The sequence below is a fragment of the Perognathus longimembris genome, chromosome 12, assembly GCF_023159225.1.
Source record: "Perognathus longimembris pacificus isolate PPM17 chromosome 12, ASM2315922v1, whole genome shotgun sequence".
In the NCBI taxonomy this organism is placed as follows: domain Eukaryota; kingdom Metazoa; phylum Chordata; class Mammalia; order Rodentia; family Heteromyidae; genus Perognathus; species Perognathus longimembris.
In genome coordinates, this window is record NC_063172.1 from 39,909,167 (window position 1) to 39,927,217 (window position 18,051).

The window sequence follows — 18,051 nt, forward strand, 5'->3', positions numbered from 1 at the left end:
ATAATTGACTTCAAAATTGATGTCAAGATATCCATGACTTAATTATTATGTATATTTTCATATGTGGGTTTTTCTCCCTATTTTTCATTTGTTGTCCTGTCTTGATCTAGTTTTGAAGGCCTACCTAGCGGTTAGCCAAGTTCCTTTTCTTGAGCCGTTATGTCTCCTTCCCAACTACTTCTCTTATCAGGTCTCTTGCTCCAAGATCACTGTGTAGCCTTTCTAATCACACTAGGACCAGACAACTGACAGTTAAGAACATCCCCTTTATTCAAATTAGCCACCCCTGCCTTGGTAGCCATATATGAACTGCTCCCCAATGCTCTTGTTTTCTGGTATACCATCCTTGGGTGCAGCTTCTCTTTGGTCCTGCCCAGCAGCCTTCTCAGATTGTAGCTGTAAGTAACACAGAGTTCTTTGTTTATTTGTTTGTTTGCTTTGGTCTGGCCAAGTGTTCATGTGTGCATCTGCAAGGATCTTTAAACTATACAAAATATACTCCTACCTACTTCTCAATGAATTAAAGTTACAAAGCTTAAAAACTAGTTTTTCTGAAGTGTTTATGTCTAACAAACAAGTCTACACAAATCTTGAAATTTGGGAGGGAAATATGAGTTTAATGTATACTTGTTCTTCTTGCTCCTTTTATTTGTGCCTATCCGGGGCTTGAACTCAGAGCCTAGGCAATGTCCCTGAGCATTTTTGCTCAAGGTTAATGCTCTACCACTTGAGCAACAGCTCCACTTTTGAATTTTAGATGGTAATTGGGGATAAAAATCTCATGGACTTTGCTGCATGGGCTGGCTTTGAACTACAATCCTCAGATTTCAGCCTCTTGAAGTAGCATGAGCCACCGGCTCCCGGCCTTATTCTTTGGCTAGGATTCAATTCAATGTAATTTCTCTTGAACAAAGTAATGTAATTGATAGATTTGATTGATAAGTTCTTTTTTTTCCAGAGCTGAGGACCGAACTCAGGGTCTTGAATTTGCCAGGCAAGTGCTCTTCCGCTGAGCTAAATCCCTAAGTTCTTTTAAAATTGCAAATTCTATTAATAACAAATCTATTCTGGCTAAATTTATGAAATATCCCAAGTGCCTGATGTGTAACACTTCTATGGGCTCATTAAGTATGCTTTAAAGGGGGAAAGAGATTCTAATCATCAAAGCAATTTCAGTAGGAGAAATAGATTAAATGGGCTCATTAGTAAACAGACTGAAACATTCAATAAATGGATTTTTTAGTTAACAGCCCATTTTTAATTTTAAAAAATCATACAGTTTGTTTAATTTTCTAATATGTCAGGCTCTATTACAAATGTCTTAAGAAGCTGTCTTTCATAGAATCTTCCAATAGTTACTAAATTTAATTCAGAAACATCAATATTTTAATTCCACAGGTTTAATATTCCTATAGTAACTTCTCTGCTCTCCCATTATTACAAAGTCACCTAAATACGGAAGAGAGATATGATCCCTTTGGGAGAGAATCAGAGTCAAAGTTGAAGTGTCAATAAAAAAGACTTGAGAGAGGAGCAGGGACTCAGTGTGGTACTGCTTACAACCAAGGCCATTCATATGAGCCACAGGTCAGCATGCAGGAGAACTTTCTAAGCTCACATGAGTCCATGCAAGCTGAGGTAGCTATGAACCTTTACATAGGTTTTAAAGTTACCTTTTAACAACTTTCAATCATCTGGATTGATAAATAAAAATACTCTCAAACTTATCTTACCACCCCAAACCACTGTCTTATAGTTGAGGGTTGCTAAATGGACATGACTATGTGTATACTTTCAGCTCAGCAAGAATAAAGGCAGCAGGTAACAGTTGCCATTTTGAGTCTCTTAACTGGCATTTCTGTATGGGAAGCAGGAAATTTCTATTTCTCTTTACTTTAACCCTGTAATACTGAATAAATAAATATACTAAAATAAATCTTGCTAAAATGTAAAAAATAATGTCTCTCAATATATCTGATAATATCTTATATACAATACAAACCACATTATCTTTCAAGATTTTTGTGGAAAGAGCATAAAGTCTAAGACGCCTGTGTTTGAAGGCAAAAACCTGTAGCAGAATTTCTAATGTGGTCATGAAACATTTTGCATCCAAACCAATAGCAAAGAAAATTAAACCATGGTAGAACTGAACCATTTTCTTCATGAAAATTATATGAAATGTTCATTATATCAAGAAATTACTGGGAATTATGGAATTTAATATAGATAAGTCATTTAATGGTATCAAGTAGAGAGTTAATATTAAATGTGGGTTTTCCTTCTGTTTGGATGATTAATATTTTGGATGTTTAAATTCTTTGGTCTTTAAATTTTAAATTTTTTGGTCTTTAACTGTTGTCCTAAGTACATGGTAACTTTGGGCACTAATTTTTATTATTAGTTATATATTCTTTTTTATGGTAGAATTTAACTTATCATTTTTAGAAACAATTCTGCGGCAAGGGATATTTATTATTTTAAATAATCAGTTATTCAACTGTATCACCTTAAATGGAAACTGTACCTATTAAACAATCCCTCCCAATGCTCTTCCAGTCCCAACCCCTACACCACCATCCTCCTTTCTGTCTCTGTAAATTTCACTATTCTAAAACTGCATATAATATTTGCCTTTTGTGCTTAACTCATTTCACTTTCTATGTGCTTTTTATGACTCATCCATGCTAGGGCAAATATCATTCCTTCTGAAGGACAAATAATATTACATCGAGTCTATATACCATGTTTTGTTTATTCACTTATATGTCAATGAACATTTGATTTCTCTGAGCCTTTTAACGTTTGTGCATACATGAGCACACAACTATTTGTTCCAGTCCTCACTTTCTCTTCTTTTAGGTATAAATCCATGAGTAAAATTTCCATAGCAGGAAGTAATTTCACATTTAATTTTTTGAAGGTTGCCCTCCATAGTGGCAGTACCATTTTATATTCTAGCAGTAATGCACAAGGATGACAATTCTACCACATCATTGGCAACATTTGTTGTTTTCTAAAGTTTTATGTTATTGTTATTCTAGACAAGGTCTTGCTATCTAGTCCAGCCTGACTTTAGACTTACAATCTTCCTGTCTCAGCTTCCCAAGTGATGGGATTAGAGTTGTATCACTACATCTGGATTTTAGAGAGTTTTTTGTTTGTTTGTTGTGGAGATTTTTGTTGTTAGTGGTGGTCATGGGGCTTTAACTCAAGGCCTGGGTGCTGTCCTTGAGCTTTTTCACTCAAGGCTAGCACTCTACCACTTTGAGCCACAGCCCCACTTCCAGTTTTCTGGTGGTTAATTGGAGATAAGAGTCTTATGGACTTTTCTGCTGGGACTGGCATTGAACTTCAATCCCCAGATCTCAGCCTTCTGAGTAGTTAGTATTATAGCTGTGAGCCACTGGCACTGGGCTTACAGAGTTTTAATGTGGTTATTTTTGTTTGTTTGTTTTATATAGTAGTTATCTAATTGTTGTGTTGTATATTTCTTTTAAAAGTACTTCCCAATTGCTAGTATTTCCTACACTCAGATCTGAAATTCAATTACAGTGGAGGGAAAAAGGTATTTTGTTCCACTTTGCTACGATTTTTGTTTCTTTGCTCATTAAATGATAAAGGTAAAAGCATATACAGGATTAATCTAAAGATTTTATGAAATAGCATAGATACAACCGCTGGTACAAGGTCTGCATTTAGCCAGTAGCAATACCTTCCATTGTAAGTCAGTTGCACATCTTTCTCCTGCATCACCTTGGGAGCCATTCATCATGCAACCCAACATCCAGCAGAGGGCCTAACACACAGTCAGTACCGTATGCTCTCTCATTTTTTTTTTTTTTCCAGTCCTGGGGCTTGGACTCTGGGCCTGAGCACTGTCCCTGGCTTCTTTTTGCTCAAGGCTAGCACTCTGCCACTTGAGCCACAGCGCCACTTCTGGCCATTTTCTGTATATGTGGTGCTGGGGAATCGAACCCAGGGCCTCATGTATATGAAGCAGGCACTCTTGCCACAGGCCATATCCCCAACCCCCCTGTATGCTCTCTTGATGGTGGAGATTAATATAATCCATCAACCACAGGCCACATTCTTTTACCCATTATGGATACCAGAGTTCAAACATTCCTCTGTGAAGAGGCACTAAGACCTGGTTCCTCTGCATTTCACTGAAGGCAATGAAATCCTTATCAATGTCGTAAAATCTTTAGTGCTTTCACTCCCTACTTGGCTTCACTCATGCTCAGCAAATGATTTTATTTTTCTCATAAAGCCATAAATCATAATCCCTCTCTAGGTATTGCTTTAGACAAATATTTGGTTTGGGTGGATCCTACCTGACCTCTGCTACAAGATTCAGGTGCCCCAAGAGGCAAGGTGGTCAGCAGCCTGTGACTCAGGTTGCTGCCTCACTGAGGCTGACTCCAAGGGAGCACCACACATGATAGTGAAACCTCTAGTGCTCAGTGATTCCCTTTCTAAGTGATCCTACAGGCCCACACACAGGAAGGACTGAAGAATTCACTCCTAAAAGTACCTAGAATAGTATGAAAACAAATGTAATACCCTACAAGGCCCATGTCAACATAACAAGGCCTCTTATTTATACAAGTCAACTCTTCTTTCATTCATTTTTGCAACTTGATCTAATAAAGAGAAATTTGGAATTATGTATCTCTAACAGAGGACGGACTAAAGGTATTTTCTGAGATGTCCACAAAATGCAAGTACTAACTCCAAAAAGTAAGAAAGGCCAAGAGAAGATGAAAAGGTGGGCCTGTGCATGCTTAGTGAGACATGCACTATCATTCTCAGAAGGTAGAACTTACTTTATGTTTATTCTGTATAAATGAAAAGCACTTCTACCTGCATAAGCCAAGCCAATGAACAGCCTGAGAACTTGGTACTTAGTTCTATGTTTACAGAACTAAGCTAGGGTGTTTTACTCCCCTACTACAATAAAATTACTCAAGTTGACCCTTAGGGTCCCCTATCTCTCATTTACAAAAGATAAAACAGAACACATCCAAAAAGTTTTAAAATATCTTTTATCTAGGCCTCTAATATCGAGGCTTCTGTGGGGTTAAGTGAAATCCTCAGCCTGGAAGACTTTGACTCAGTTTTCTGTCTTTTTGCTTTCCTGTGGCAACTACTGACACTGACATCTTATCCGCGGAAGATCAAACCAGGTCTGAGCAAAGCTTTGCTCCACTCATTTATCCTGCTGAACCCAGATAGGCTTACATTTTCCAAGAGAAGGGAAACTAGCATAAATAAACATGAAACACAAGAAGCATAAATCTTGACAGGTTTATAAATTCTAGATTTCATGGACAGCTTTACCTGCACTCTAGAAGAACACAGTAAATTCTATACACCATATAGATCTTAAGGAAGAGCTTTGCCTTCCCCAACTGAAGTTCAACTCTCCTTCTTTCATTTCCACATCTGAGTGCAAAAGGCTTGATGCTCGGTATTTCTTACTACACAAGAATTGGTCTACTGGACATCTTACCTCCCATGTAGCCAAAGCTCTGGAATCTTAACTTACCCATGTAAATGTTGACTATTGGTTGAACTATAATCTTCTACTCTACATTTAGTTCTATGCCTCCAACAATTCCTTAACTACAAGCAAATGTTACTTCAAATCAATAAGAAATAGTCTCATAGCTTACAGGAAGAAGGGTTTGAATTTAAGACCTGCTGCTTGATTGAGTCACACCTTCAGCCCTACTTTTTTCTGGCTATTTTGAAGATGAAGTCTAAGAAACTTTTCTGCCTAGCCTAGGGTGGCCACTAACTATAATCTCCCAAATCTCAGATTCTTTAGTGAGCATTATGGACTTGAACCACTGGTACCTGGTTCTAGGAGAGAGAGACAGACACAGAGACAGAGACAGAGACAGAGAGACAGAGAGAGAGGTAGTAGCAACCCAGGGGCTTGAGCACTGTCTCTGAGACTCTTTCTCAAGATTAGTGCTCTACCACTTGAACCACAATGCCACTTCTGGCCTTTTCTGACTAGTTTATTGGACATGAGACCCTCACAGATTTTTGTGCCTGGGTTGGCTTTGAGCTGCGATCCTCAGATTTCAGTCTCATGAGTAGCTAAGAATACAGACGTGAGCCATCAGCACTGAGTTAGAGTGTGATTTTTTTTTCAAATGAGTACTGCTCATATGTTTCCTTGTTAAGTACAATTCTTTCAGGATATGAAACAGTATATTATGGTATGAGGGACAATGTTAGTCTACTGTACTTATCCATGACATTCCACTGCTGGAAATACATTTCTTACTTAAGGTCTCTTTTATTTAAAGCCACTATGTGATCACACAGATATGACTGAAGATATTAACCTATTAGGACATTTCCTGACATTAATGCCTTGATATAAACTTGTTCTGAGATGATTCCTTGGCCAAGATTAGGCGAATTTGGAAATGGGGCTAAAAATTGGAGATACGTGTCCTGGGTGATCTGGGGTGAGCTCTAAAATGGGGTAGCCAAGAGCCAGCATTAGGAAACTATGAACTTGGAAAACAGAAGACAGCAAACAGGATGAAATCTGATAGGAACAAGGAGGTAGGAGGGGAAAACCATTTCACAGATCTGTCATCCAACTGCAATTGTGACCTCTGCTTTCCCTAAAGTAAGAGCTTTCACAAAGTCAACATGTTAATGTAATATCTGAGATGGCCATGCCATTATTATGTGCAATTTAACCGGACTGGGAATCCAAGTGAGGAACCCCAAAGATCAGAGTTCAAGGCTGTATAAAGGGAAGCTGCTCCTTGCCTAGAAATATTTCTAAGTGTCCTGTTCTACCACCAAGCTCCAGCCATCAAATTCAAACTGCAAGGGAATCCATGGTCCTAAACCTTCCCTGAAACTCTGTCCACAAGTTTGATGTCGGTCTAAGAAAAAGTCAGATTTGGATTCTAGAAGAAAGAACCTCTGTAGTGACAAGTCTGGAATTTGGCTTCAACATTCAACTTTTGGGGCACCTAACATAGTATAACAGCTCTGAACAATGACACAAAGTTACAAGGTTGTAGAATTTATTCTTCAAAAAAAATTTCTCTTTTCCATCAAAAGTTAAATCTAAGACAAATGAAGTGTCACACTTAAAAAACTTAAATATATGCATTATAAAGCAATTGAAAAGACCCACTCTAGGCATGTCATCTGTCTCAGTCAACAAGGGCACACAATCCCAGAAAGGCATTCTGCTGTTTTACTTTAAAAAAAAATAATAAAGATTTCATTTAAAGCCATCATGTCCAGCAAAATGAGACAGGCAGGGAGGTCAGGGGAGAGAGAGAGAGAGAGAAAGAGAGAGAGAGAGAGAGAGAGAGAGAGAGAGAGAGAATGAATTTTTTTACTTTCTTGATCCATTTGTCTATTGAAGGGCATCTGGACTGTTTCCATGCCTTGGCTAGTGCAGCAATAAACATAGTTGCACAGGTAGCTTTACTCTTTCCTGACTTGTAATCTTTTGGCTACATGCCTAAGAGTACTATCACTGGATCATGGGATCATTATGTGCTTTGATTTTTGAGGAATCACTGAACTGCATTCTAGAGTGGTTGCACCAGTTTACCTTCTCACCCACAATGTACTGGAATTCCTTTTCCACCACATCCATACCAGTATCTGTTTTTTCTATTCTTGATCGTGGACATTTTAACTGGAACTGCAAATGGAATTTCAGTAATGTTTTGATGCATTTTCTTATAGCCAGAAATATTAAACATTAGTTCTATTGCCTATTTTTACTTCTTCTGAGAAGCCTCTATATAGCCCCTTTCCCTATTTATTAATTAGGTTATGTGCTATATGTGTTCAATGGTATTTTACTCATCTATCAGGAAAAATGATATTACATTATTTGCAAAGAAATGAATGGACATGGAAATGACTATGTAAAATCAAGTGAGCCAGTCCCAAATGGACAAAAAATACATATTTTCTCCCACATGTGAAAGTTAGATCTAATTTATAAATATATTTTATACATATACATGGTCATATTTGCATGTTCACAAACATAAGAACTAAAGCATGGTATATGGAGGGGGAAATTCTAATGGTGTAACTACTCCATACCATCTAACAAAATGAGTACCATAAAGCTAGTACTGGAGGTGAAGGGGTGAGGACCAGAGGAGGTGGGCAGATGAATGGAGAACAAAAGTTTGGTTGAAGGCAGTCATAATATTCAAAGTATAACTGAAAATAAAACTAGGAAAATTGAGAGGATGGGTGAAAAGAGGAGAGATGAGGGCAAGTAATAAAAAGGGTGACATTGCATAGCTAGAATCTGAAACCAACCCAGATGCCCCTCAGTAGACGAATGGATCAGGAAAATGTGGTACATATACACAATGGAATTTTATGCCTCTATCAGAAAGAATGACATTGCCCCATTCGTAAGGAAATGGAAGGACTTGGAAAAAGTTATACTAAGTGAAGTGAGCCAGACCCAAAGAAACATGGACTCTATGGTCTCCCTCACAGGGAATAATTAGCACAGGTTTAGGCAAATCACAGCAGAGGATCACAAGAGCCCAATATGAACACATAAGATGATGCTAAGTGAAATAAACTCCATGTTATGGAAACGATTGTTATATCACAGTTGTAACTACTTTCAACGTGCCATGTGTAACTGTAGCTTCTATTATTGATGATCTTCTTGTATCACTCTCCTCTGGTTGTACCTACACTATCTCTGTATCTTATCTGAGTATATTGGAAACCGTGTATACTGGTATTAGAACTAGGAAATTGAAAGGGAATACCAAAATCAAGAGACACAGGGTAAAAAAAAAAAAAAAAGACAGCTTCTCTCCCTTCTCTCTGCTCTCTCCCTTCTCTCCCTCTTCTCTCTTCTCTCTCGCTTCTCTCCGGCCATGGATCACCTTGCCCACAGGCCAGCAGTTCGGTAATAAACTTTCTCTCCTGCCTGAAAAAAAAAAAAAAAGACAAACAACTACAAAAGCAATACTTGCAAAACTGTTTGGTGTAAATTAACTGAACAACTCATGGAGGCGGGGGAGGGGGAAGGGGGAATGAGGGACGAGGTAACAAACAGTACAAGAAATGTATCCAATGCCTAATGTATGAAATTGTAACCTCCCTGTAATTCAGTTTGATAATAAATATTTTTAAAAATTTTTTTAAAAGGGTGACATTGATTGAGATGCATTGTACTCCTAAACTGATATGTTGAGTTCTAACCCTTTTGTACAGCTACTTAAAGATAATAAAAAGCTAAGAAATTTATTTAGATGCAAATAAAGTAAAATTAGTTCCTTTGTCCATGTCTCCTCCCATTCAAGGAAGCTCATTGCCAGACTGTTTATCTTTCTAGTCTCATTCACTGAATGACAGGGCTAGCATATGCAAAATAATAATAACAACAATAACAATAATAGGGATCATATTATGTTACTTCTCTGAAATTTACCTTTTAAAATATTGCATAGTTCTGAGTATCATTATTTCATCTATTTTCCTTTGAATTATATTGTAATATGTGCTTTACAAACATCGATACACATACTTGTATTTTCAGTTACCTTTTAAAAGTTTTTAGTAGCCTAGGCCCCTAAAAATGAGAGTTTGGCATCCAACTCCATTCATTCATAGTTTATCTGTGGTTGGGGGGAGGGTGCCAATATTGGGGCTTGAACTCTGGGCCTCTACTCTTGTTTGGCTTTTTCACTCAAGGCTTATGCTCTACTACTTGACTCCTCCACTTCCAGCTTTTTGCTGGTTAATGGAAGACAAGAGTCTCATAGAGTTATCTTCCCAGACTGGCTTTGAACCTTGATCCTCAGATTTCAGCCTCCTAGGTAGCTAGCATTACAAGCACTCAGTTAGTTTCTAATTTTAGTAAATTCTGCAAAGCAGTTGTTTGTGCTAGTTTATACTTTGTAAACTGTCAGTCTTTTAATTTTGCTCCTCTCACCCATGGCCTGACATTGTTTGGGTTTTCATTACCTGACACAGTGATCCAATGCAGCATCCTTTCTCACAACATTGTTGGTGGTGGTTTTGTAAGCAAAAAATCAAAATGTTTCCTTGGAAACAAAGGGGAAAAGATGACCTAATCATGTTTCTGGTAACAAAGGTCTGTCAACTATATGGATTCCCAGTAGTTCTGCCTAAGTAGCAGCTCCTTATCAAGGCTATAGAATTGACTTGCAAGCAGGCTCTGACAAACACAAATTTTCTCCACAGACTAAGAGGGATCTACTGTGTTTAATTTGTTGTCTCCACTCAGGAAGCCAAAGTTCTGCGGTTTTCACCCCAGCTAAAATATCAAGTCAAGCCACCCAGCCAAGAGCCCTGTCTTCCAACTAGCCTATAAACAAAAAGCCTACACCTGTTTGCTTATAAAACTGTGTATTCTGAGGGCTTGAAAACCCTTGCTTATTCTACTGACTGAATCTTGCCAGAAGGACATTGGCAAGGAGAGAGAAGGTCATGGGTGCTACAGAAGAATGTTGTCTTTCCCAATATCTTTGAGTTTTCTTCTTCTGTGTATGCTACTGATGTTCTTCTTGTTTAGAAAGTCAGTTAAGCTGGGTGCCATTACAGGCTCCTGCTTGTAATCCTAAACACTCAGGTGGCTAAGATCTGAGGATCAGGTCTTGAAGACAGTGTGAGTAGAAAAGTCTGTGAGACTGTTATCTCCAATGAACCAACAAAAATCCAAAAGAGGGAAAGTATGACTCAAGTGGTATAGTGCCAGCTTTGAATGAAAAAGGCTGATGGATAGCACCCTGGTCTGAATTCAAGCACAGTACTGGCACAAGAATAAATAAGTAAACAAATGAAAAGTCAGTGAATAAGAAATATCTTCGGTAATGTTGATTTTTAAGTAATAGTAAAAGTGAAGCAACCCTCTACAAACTAAAGCTAGAATAAAGAAGTAAAATGTATAAAGCAATTTACTAATTCTTCCAAAGCCTTATATTAAAGCAAGCCCCTAAGTTATGGGTACATGCAGTACACTGCTTGCTACAGGAAGACCATATTCTGCTTCCCTGTGCTGCAATGTGAGAAATTCCTTTTACCATGATATTAGGGAGGCAATGTCCAGCCAAGCAGAGTTCACTTTCTTAAGTCATAGCAGTTTATCAGGCCAGGCAAAGTTTCAAAATCATCTAATCTCATCTTTCATCATCCATCATGGAAGCTTTCTCCTTCCAGATTTGTGTACCTGTAATTTCTTCCTAATGCTCTGAAATGTGGCACCTCTGCCTATCCTCCCCAGGAAATCCTTTGTTTCTAGAACATAGAAAAAATGATCTTTTCTCATACTTGATGCCATATAGTCTGTCAGTATGATATAATAACATATTTCCTGACCCTTTATAGTTTATGATGACTTCGCTGATCACCATCTGAACACCCAATGCCATCTGCCCCCATATAACCCCCCTCTCTCATCTCCTCTTCAGTCTCATGGTTGTTTGAACTTCTCTTCTTCATCCCTTGGATAGTTAGGAGGGCAGAGGGCTGCCTCCAAGCAACACAGCAGCTGTTACTGCCAGTGCCATGACCAGAAGCCAGCACCCGCCCCCAGACCAGCACCTCTGTCTCCACCTGCCCCTCAGCTGGCACGGAGGGATGGCTAATTCTTGGGCTAATTTGATACCCTCAACTCTGTCACAGTTTGTCATCTATTAAAAATTTAAACTTATTTATTCTCCACTGAGATGGTTTCAGTTTTCTGATACTAAGATTAGACTAACTCTTAGGAAGAGATGGTATCCCTTCCCTGAAAATGGTGAACTAAGATTTTGGCAAGTTCTCCAAAGATTAGACTTCTCCATAGCTCAGTATGTATTACCAAAAGAAGCAATGTTACTTGATTGCAAATACTATTATTCCACTTTGGGATCTTTTTCTTGAGTGAGTTCTAAGGTTTTGTTCACATTACCTGTCACTAATCCCCCATAGAAACAAACCAGTGAAGCCAACTCACTTGTTTATTCATCCTGACATTTAAAAAATGATAGAGTACCTTCTGAAAACAACAAAGTTTCCTAAAACTGATAATAGCCTCTTCCAAAGATCTTATGTTCTGGTGGAGAGAAAAAATGTATTCATAAACACAATTATGATCTGAATGGAAATGTATCATAAGAAAGATAAAAAACAAATTCTATGGCAATGTAAAGATCACTTCCAACACCAGAGAGCTTGTATATCATGAAAGACTTTAATAAAGAAATATTATACTTCCTTCTTATTTGCAGTTTTCTTTTCTTTTTCTTTTTCTTTTTCTTTTTTCTTTTTTTTTTTTTTTTTGCCAGTCCTGGGCCTTGGACTCAGGGCCTGAGCACTGTCCCTGGTTTCTTTTTGCTCAAGGCTAGCACTCTGCCACTTGAGCCACAGTGCCACTTCTGGCTGTTTTCTATATATGTGGTGCTGGGGAATCGAACCCAGGACTTCATGTGTGTAAGGCAAGCACTCTTGCCACTAGGCCATATTCCCAGCCCCTTTATTTGCAGTTTTATTCTCCCTAGTTTCAGTTATCTAAGGTCAACTTCAGTCCAAAAATGTTACATAGAAATTTGCACAAGTAATTCACAAGCTTGGAATTTTACAGTTTTCAGCAGCAGGTTGAAACTTTATGTCATCCTACCAGAGGTATGAATCATCCCTTTGTGCAATGTGTATATTTTGTATGTGCTACCTGCCCATAGTACTTGGTAGCTCTTTATTATCAAATTTTGTTACCACATTGATTGTGCTCAAGTAACTTTGATGCAATGACCTAATACTACATCACAAGACTTATGTCATTCACCTCACTTTAATTCACCATAGTATGTATCATCTCACATTATCACAAAAAAGAGTAATTATAGGACAGGAAGACCTTTAAGATATTTTGAGAGAGGAAAAATGCATTTTCATAATTTTATTATTGTTTTGATTGTTTCATTATTAATACGCAATCAACCGGCCTCAGGAATTGACTTTATAAACCTTATCATGCATAGTATGTATGTATAGAAGAAACAGCATTTTGCAGTTTTGCCAAAACAAATGTTTTGAGTTCTCCTATATCATTTCTTCTCAGATATTTATTATTGAGAGATTATTTTTCTCAAAATAGTATATGTTATTTTCCTAGAAATTCAATGGAATCATGGATGGCTAGGTGATTCTACAAAAGCCAAATGGTAGCAGTAGAAGTTGATGGAAAATTAGATGGATTTAAACTATTAAGCTTGACAGTGAGGGTGCTTTGATATATGGATTTTGCGAAATGAAATATTTAGGACTTCCAGACTCATTTCCTCAGAAAATAAGCAAGATTCTAGAACCATTTGCAAAGTGCATACCAGGAGGGGAAGTTGAGCGGGGAGGACAAGTTAGGATATACTAACATTGATAGCTTTTCCGTTTGCCCATTTTTTTCTTTTTAAGTTTTGATATTGAGCACCTAGTAAATTTGGCTTACTTTATAGATTGCTGTTTTTTTTTTTCAAAAGCCCAATAGTGCCTTTAGCACATACATATGTGTGGCTAGTTTCAAGGATAACTGTTTTTTCTATTAAGATGACAAAGATCCAGTGACTGTGTCAAACAATAGAGTTAGGAAAAGTATAAGATTCAAAGAAATCCCATTAAAAGTTTTTTATTCTGGAAAGATTTCTTTTTTTTTCTTTTTTTTTTTTTGGCCAGTCCTGGTCCTTGAACTCAGGGCCTGAGCACTGTCCCTGGCTTCCTTTTTGCTCAAGGCTAGCACTCTGCCACTTGAGCCACAGCGCCACTTCTGGCTGTTTTCTGTATATGTGGTGCTGGGGAATCGAACCCAGGGCCTCATGTATACGAGGCAAGCTCTCTTTGCCACTAGGCCATATCCCCAGACCCTGGAAAGATTTCTTTTTTTTTTTTTTTCTTTTCCTGGAAAGATTTCTTAAGGAAGAGCTATGGGATATATTTCCAAAGACTAGCTGACAAAGGGCACAATGGAATTTGCATGATTCTTTGCCTATCTTAATCTGTTTTCTTTTTCAGTTCCTTCTTTTCAACAAATGCTGCAATGAGGAAACATAATGTGGGCAATACCCCAGCCCATATTCTATATGTTAGTCCACTCATGGGAATGCCATGCACAATACCTGTGAATGGATTCTGAGCCAGGGGCTTTAAACCCAGGATTCAGCTTTCAAAGTACATATTTGTTCTAAGTTAGCCAAATTATGCCAGTGTAAGAGACAAAATATGTGCCCATGTTATCATGAGCAGTAGTTCTATGAGTTTCTGTTAAAATCTCCAATATCCTAATAAGTTATCAACACTATGTGAAGTCTCATTGCGAGTAATTTCTTCTGGATTCTTGCATAGATGAAGATAAACAGAAGATAACTCTCCATAAACCAGTCTTCAGTTTTTCTACCTTCTGCTTCCTGTCTTTCTTCTAGCTCCAATCCAGCTTATTTTTAAGTTTGTGGCTCAGTATTTTTCTTCTTTCAAATCTTTTCCACCAGTTAAAATAAGATACCAAGGGGCTGGGAAGATGGCCTAGTGGCCTAGTGGCTTGCCTTGTATACATGAAGCCCTAGGTTCAATTCTTCAGAGTTACATATATAGAAAAGGCCAGAAGTGGCTCTGTGGCTCAAGTTGGCAGAGTGCTTAGAGTTCAAGCCCCAGGACTGGCCAAAAATAAATAAATAATAAGATACCCAAACCATCATTTTCATTTAATTGAATCATACTAATTTTATTTCTATGTTAGCCAGCCCAGGCTTTTCTATTTTTAAGTGTCTCTTAAAGTTCCTTAAGCCTCATCTGCCAAATGGAGTCCCTGATTCATAGATCTGGCCTGCAAGAGCAGATTCTCCTCACACTGTAAACCACAGAACTTCACTCATTAATTCTGGGAGTCCTTTAAGATGTTCCATCTGCTCAGAAACTAGCCTGTTCATGTTCATTTGTCTGACCTTCCTGTTACGGCTTTTCTTACCACAAAAGTCATTTTTCAAAGGCACTTTCCCTCAGTCGGCTGCTGATAACTGAAGTGGGGTGTGGTTTCCCTGACCTGGGTTAAGAACTCTTGGTTCCTTTCCCAGTTACAAAGCATCAGAATGACAAGTGATAGTTTATTTCCTTCAGTTCTCACTGTGGTCAAGGTATGCTACTGTGCCTGGCGAACCAAGGTACCTCTCCTGGGCTGTTGCAACTTCTCACACTGGGCCCTCAAGCAGCTTTGTTATCACTGCTAATCTCACCAAATCCATCTTTATAAACCATTCTTTTGGTGTCTGCCTGTCATAGATGCTCCTTTGAGAAAAAGAAAACCAGAACTTTTGGGTCTAGGTAAAATTGTAACCTTCATTTCTCATTTTCTTTTCCTCCCTCAAAGTGATCTTGATCACCTGAATTCAGTAGTTGCTTTTCCCAAGTACATCATTTGTGTCATTGCTGCATAGTACAGATGCATTCATTCATTGCTGTGCATATTGGAAGCTTTATATAATGGTAGTATACACTATGTATTGTTCTCCAATTTAACTTTCTTGTTTAATTATGTTTTTGTATTTACATATGTCAATTGATATAGTTCTGTTTATACTCAGTTATATGACATGGTCATTGTATTTTTATCCCATTGGATGGTATTATACTCCAGCTTCCAGCTATTAACTACAACAAATTGCTTTAAAATGTTTTTTCTTTTCAAATTAATTTGGAGAAAAATAAGTGTGAGAACTTTAGAAGAAGGAGGTAGTGTTCATTTGAGATCACATTTAGTAATAGTTGTTACTGGAGGCCACTTGTCGTGGGTGATGGCATACAGTTTAAGAGTGTTAACATGAAAATAAAATTACTTCATGGAATATCTTTGCTTCCTACTCATTTTCTTCTCAGTCTAACACCAACTTTTCACTTCTCTCACACAGATCACCAATACTCTAAATCCAAACCCTTCTAATATTAAATCATCAGTATCCAGCTAGTAGAATTAGGCAGACCTTGTTTAAAATATTACTCTATTTCTGTGGAAGTTTGTCATATGGATTCCATATTTCTCATCCTCATCTGTAAAGATTAAGATGATATCAACAGTTTTGTCCTTTTACTGTAAGATTTAAGAGAGATATCTGGGTCCTTACATAGCAATGGACTCTTCCCATAGCAAGATAGGTTGTGACTCCTCTTGAATATGGGGAGAATCTGTGTTTTTCCTTTCTGATCTTTCTAACATAGTAATAACCAGATGTTCAAATGGTGCCTCAGGCCTCTGAGAAAGTGTCCTTGAAAAAAGGCAATGCAACTGAATACAGGATCTATTTAGAAACTCTAAAAGTTATAAATTAAAATTCATTGGTGATTTTTTTCATCATGGATGAAAACGTCAAGAAATGCACTCTGCCCATGTGACTTAAGGTATGAGGATGTACCTGGTGTTAGTCATGAGGGTGGCACATGATTAATGTGGCTCATAGTCTAGATTAGTTTTTGCCCATTGTGTACAGATGCCTTTTCTGAAATTTCTCAGGACTGGAGAGTTCACAGTGCCCTTTGTCCCTGGCAAGAGTCAGTCTGCCTTCTTCCCTCCATGGCTTGGATCCCTGGGCAGTGTTCTTCCTGAGCCTAAGCTCAGACTCGGCTCCAAGCAGTCACCTAAGCTTGAACCCCAGTAATCTCTGTATCAGATGGTTGAACAGTGGGATAAGTGGGTCCTGTATGGACACTGGGCTAAGTTGGCAGGACACAGGCAGAGCAGGAGTCCGAGACCTGAGACAACTTGTAGCCTGTGCCTATGAGGTAAGGCCAATCATAAGTCAAAAGCATAGTCAGAATCTAGGTTGGAAGAGCTGGGGTCCAGAAAGCTAAGTTATTTCAAATGGCACAGATGGAATAAGGATGGGGCATAAATGCATAGGTTTGACGTTCAAGGCAACTGGAATCCAGCTTCCAGAAAAGACATGTTCACAAATATCCACTCAACTGTACATGAAGCATGTGTCCTACATTTTAAGCACATCTCCCACTAAAGATGTAAGAAGAAAGGGAAGGAAGGGAAGGAAGTCTGCAAGTGCTACTGATAATGTGTGTACAGAAAATAAGTGCTTCCTTCCCTCCCCACTTTCAGTGATGTTTAGTTCAAGTTTCAGCCCTTCAAATGTGCTTACAGCCTTACATATGATTTTTTCTTTTTTTTTTTTTGGCCAGTCCTGGGGCTTGGACTCAGGGCCTGAGCACTGTCCCTGGCTTCTTTTTGCTCAAGGCTAGCACCCTGCCACTTGAGCCACAGTGCCACTTCTGGCCATTTTCTGTATATGTGGTGCTGGGGAATCGAACCCAGGGCCTCATGTATATGAGGCAGGCACTCTTGCCACTAGGCCATATCCCCAGCCCCACAGCCTTACATATGAAACTGTAACACCTCTGTACATTACTTGGACAATAAATAAATTCTTTTTTAAAGCCACTGGGTCATTGAGTTCCAAACAAACTTTCTTCATCCATCTCCTAAAGCTTCTCTTCATGATTAGTGTGCCTGCAGAATGGTGATATCAATGACACTATGTGAGTAACTGTAAGTTATAAAAGATAACCTGCAGATAATTTCAAGAACTAGAATTTGAGGTACCTGAAGCAGTACCCAACATTCACAGTACTATCTGTTTCTATTCATCTCATGGTGAAGGAATAAGTTGTGCTTCAGTTGAAATTGATCTAAGACATGAAGTTCAAGTTCTTTGCTAATAAATGGATTCATTTTAATTCCACCGAATTTAATAGCAATGTTATAGAACTCCAAAATATATCAGTTTGTCATTGATATTTGCATTCATTTAGCAATAGCCTCACAAGTCACAGGGAACAAATCTGGTCCTTACTACTCGGTTCTTTTCAGAGGTAGTGAAAAAAACTGGGTTTTCCAGCTTGCTTTGGAAGAGGCAAGAAGGAAGGAGGCTGAACGATGATAATAAATCAGTGACTTTAGTCAGGACACCTGCCCTGTCAGTCTTAGCTATATCCAAATGGAAAAATGGGTGATCTAGG

General features: G+C 38.3%; 1 protein-coding gene across 1 annotated transcript in view; it reads left to right on the plus strand.

Moving 5' to 3' along the window:
* Positions 1-328: 328 nt before the first annotated feature.
* Ca1 (carbonic anhydrase 1) overlaps positions 329-18,051 on the plus strand; it is a 41,997-nt gene continuing 24,274 nt past the window's right edge. Inside the window, exon 1 of the mRNA XM_048358852.1 lies at positions 329-398. The gene's annotated coding sequence lies outside the window, so the exon portion shown is untranslated. The remainder of the gene's footprint in view (positions 399-18,051) is intronic.